Source organism: Pteropus vampyrus, unplaced genomic scaffold, assembly GCF_000151845.1.
Source record: "Pteropus vampyrus isolate Shadow unplaced genomic scaffold, Pvam_2.0 Scaffold233, whole genome shotgun sequence".
NCBI classification, from domain to species: Eukaryota; Metazoa; Chordata; class Mammalia; order Chiroptera; family Pteropodidae; genus Pteropus; species Pteropus vampyrus.
This window is the reverse complement of record NW_011889014.1, coordinates 1,024,368-1,028,247: the sequence shown is the minus strand read 5'-3', so window position 1 is coordinate 1,028,247 and position 3,880 is coordinate 1,024,368. Positions and strand designations below refer to the sequence as shown.

Below are 3,880 nucleotides of genomic sequence, written 5' to 3'. Positions count from 1 at the left end.
AATTCCACTGTTAGCCATTGCTAGGTCCTATGGTAAACTTATGTTTAACCCTTTTGAGGAAACGTATCTTTTTAAAAATTTAACTTCTCATGGTGCCTTTTATCTGTTTGGAAGCCATTCGCACAGCCTGACTAGTGGAGGAAGCAGCTCTAGGTCTGTAAGTGATAGAAATTGTAGGCTTTCGAGGTGGAGAGGGCCATTTCCATACTCATGGGATTGGCACCACGATGCTCTACCCTGTCATTCCTAAACCCAGGGACACTGTGGGGGAGGTCCTCTGAGCCAGCCCGGACCAGACAGCATTCAGGCTGATCATTTCCTCAGCAAGGTGAGTGAACCTCTTCGTGGACATATTTTTAGTCACACACGTTGTCACGAAATCACGCTTCATTAGAAGTCTTTGAATTCAGATCAGCAAGGAAGGGAACATTCAGAAATTTCAGGTGAATAACACTATTTTTGGCTCTTTCCAACAATACCCTGTGTTGCCTGCTGTGTCATAGCTCTGCCATTATCAGGAAGATGGTGGTCGTAAGTGTGCCCGGTTCCCGTCTCTGTTTATTAGGATGACAAAGGCAGAAACCTCATGGATGAATCAGCTCAGATTACCGACTCCACTGGTCGCAGGAGAAAATAGAACTGGGGCAGAGCTTTCTGCGGGACTTAGAGTATTGTTATAAGGGTTTCATGCTGTCAGAAATTCCCCGTGCGCAGAGCTTCACGGGACTTTGAAGACAACAAAGGAAAAAGCAAGTGAACACTGGGCATTGCTCACTGGACTCTCCCGAAGGAAATTCTCCACAACCCTTTTAAAGTAATTTTAACAAAATCCTTTCCCTCTCAGCACAATTACTGTCAGAATGTCACAGGAATGAATTTCATGTTTTGATAGCAAAGATGGTATCCTTTTCCCGCTCGGATCTCCTGTATTCGGCTTCTTCCTCTCTCCTTGGAAATATATTCAAAGCCACTAATGGCAGAGACTCAGATCTTTGAAAGTTAGGGAGGATTGGAATATAGATATCGTTTAAGAGGAGTTCTTCGTTTTTCTCCCTAGAAATCACATTAATGAGTGTCACTTTACCTGGAGGTGGGTGATTAGGTGGTTGAGACACCGCATGAAAATGTTTGTTTGGAATACACTCATGGGTGACTTTAACTGAACGTCTTGACTTTCAAAGATTCTATACCACTAATTTTTAGCACACGTAATCTAGCTCAATGCTGGTATACTATTTACTATAGCCCCTTTCTACAGCGGAGAATTTTCACCTTTATGCTGGAAAGGTGGAATGAATTTCATAAATTATTTTCAAACGAATAAGAAAGTACATAGCATTTCAGAGATGCCCTGGAGTCTTTAGTGGGAAGATTTTTGAGTAAACAGATTGGGTCATCCATAAGGATTTAGGATGAATTTTGGCGGCTACATTGTATGATTTAAAGGGCTTTTGGTTACGTGTGTTAGAGGATGCTTTAAAAACACAGTTTCTCATTAGACTGATACTATATTGTTATATCTCATCAACTTGATGCTTAGCAGAGCCCTCTTTCCTGTGATATTAAATCTATATATTTAGTTATCTACCCAGAAGTATTTTAATATCATTTAAAGGAAGCACATCTTTAAAATCATGTAAATATTACAAGTAGAAAGAAAAAAAGGAAACTATTATAAAGCAGATTTCCTTAGCTGGCAGAGAACATTTTAAAGGACTTGCCATAGCTTTTGTGTTTTTGCTACAATAAGGCTGTTGTTAACTTTGGCAAAAGTAGAATATGGTCTTAACTTCTTCGTTACTCCATTTCATGATTGCCTGAGATACTCTACATTTAAAATCTAATGTTTTTTTTTTCTTTTTCTCAAACATGCACACCCAACAGGATGCTAAAATGCGATGATTTGCCTCTTGTATACAGAGCGTTGACTCTTAAACATCAATCATCAAGAACGCTGATTCTGCTGATTCTGCTAATTTGAGACTCATCTGTTCATTCAAACTAACAAAGTCCAATCAAACTATACAGACAAAACATAACAGGGTAACACAATACCGCCATCCCTAAGCAGGAAGAGATGAGCCATGGGGGCCCAGGACTAGGAGAGAGACACACACACATGATCAAAGGGGGCTGGAGCCTGTGCTTGGATGCGCTGTTGACGCTATGGCCTCAAGGGCACGACCTCCTTCATTCACCAATACTGGGAAAGGGGTCTGTGCGCTCGGGAGGAATGCAGTGGAAGAGAGAGGGCCCTTCTTTGTTCTTGTGGGCCTGACAAGAAGCAGGCACAACCTGGACTCGGCGGGTATTAAGGAGTTCTTTTAACTTTTAGGTTTTTGTGGTAGGGGGGCAGGTGGGGGAGGCAGATGCGAGGGGAATAACTTCTGATCACATCCAGGGGCTGTTTGAGATGCCAGGGCCTTCCGTCGAGAGCGAGCGAGCAAATATCTGGAGGCACTGGTTACATACATATCAAAGATTTTGTGTTTAATTGTGTTTTTAAAAAGGTGATGGAAATGTGAGATTTTCCCAAAGCTCTGTAGAGCTCAGCAACTCTGTGGATTGGGGTGGACAGTGGTCAGCGGTGTTGATGCTAAGGCCAGACAGACCTCCTGCATCCACATGCCAGCTCTGCCACTTAAAAGCTGCATCGGGCAACACACTCAGGCTTTTGTGCCTCTCTTTTCACAGCTACGAAATAGAAATGAGGGATTATCCACTTCATGTGATTGTCGGGAGGATTAAATGAGTCCATTCATGTAAATTGCTTAATACTGAGACTTTATAAGTACAGTAAGCCCTCAATGTCATGGGTAGGTTTTGCGACTTTTAGTGAAACCACGTATTACAAAACCAGTTTTACCATAGGCTAATTGATAGAAACAAGAGTTAGGTTCCTACAATCTTCTAACGAAACGACGTTGAACCAAATGACGTTATTTAAGGACCGGCTGTACTGAGTACACGTCCACTGTAATTATCACTGAGTCTATCCCATTTATTTTATATATGGGGGGGCTGGCTGAGTTCTCTGTGTCAAACTCTACAGCTGTTCTCTGCTTGTACTGCCCTTGCCATCTCTGACTGGCTGACTCCTATTCATCCTTTAGGTCCCAGGTCTAAGCTCGCCTCCTCCAGGAGGCCCTCCAGGCTAAACCCCTGATGATAGACTCCCACAGCACCTTCTACTTTGCTTTCCAAACACTTTTCACCTGATTACGTACTTCTTTGATATGTCTTCTGCACAGACCACAACCTAGCTCAGTGCCCAGCCCAGTGGGCACTGAGTAAGACTGTGCAAGTGAAGACTTTGGGAAATTGAATGACTGTAGCTAGTGACAGAATTAACACGGAGATAGAAGCTTTCTGGTAGCCAGTTCCATGTTCTTTCTGGAATAGTCCATGTTTTCCCTGAAATTTCAAGGGTATTCCTTCATTGACTTAGTATCAGTTTGTTTATTTTTCAGGTCACAGTTTGTGGAGTGGCATCTTTTTGGTGAATGAATGGCTCTTTCATTTTATAAACACAATTTGTTTCTGGAGCATCATAGGACCTCAATAAAGGTGTCATTTTGAATAAATAAAATCAGATATGCGTTTAACAAATTATTCTTGTGTTTTACCAAATTGCCCATATTGTAAATAAATCAAAGATTAAGAAATCATTTGGTTTTAAATACAGTGCTTTTGAAGATAAAACCTCACCCCAAAAAACTCTTGTTCACTGCAAAATGCTGATTGCCTTGGGGAGTTATGTGCTTTTCTCGGCTGCTTTGTTCTCCGCTTATTACTAAAATCTATCTTGTGGCCATCTCCATGTCCCCCGGCCCCCTCCCCGTATGAGTTTGGCCTGGCGCTGTCCCCACCCTCCTCCTTA

At 42.1% G+C, this 3,880-nt stretch overlaps 1 protein-coding gene and 1 long non-coding RNA gene across 2 annotated transcripts in view; both read left to right on the top strand.

Annotated features, from left to right (window-relative positions):
* Positions 1-3,612, top strand: part of LOC111728851 — a 4,446-nt gene extending 834 nt beyond the window's left edge. Inside the window, exon 2 of the long non-coding RNA XR_002775973.1 lies at positions 3,471-3,612. This is a non-coding gene — a long non-coding RNA (uncharacterized LOC111728851). The remainder of the gene's footprint in view (positions 1-3,470) is intronic.
* The window catches only part of HUNK (hormonally up-regulated Neu-associated kinase), an 84,899-nt gene that overhangs the window by 21,351 nt on the left and 59,668 nt on the right, over positions 1-3,880 (top strand). The window lies entirely within an intron of this gene.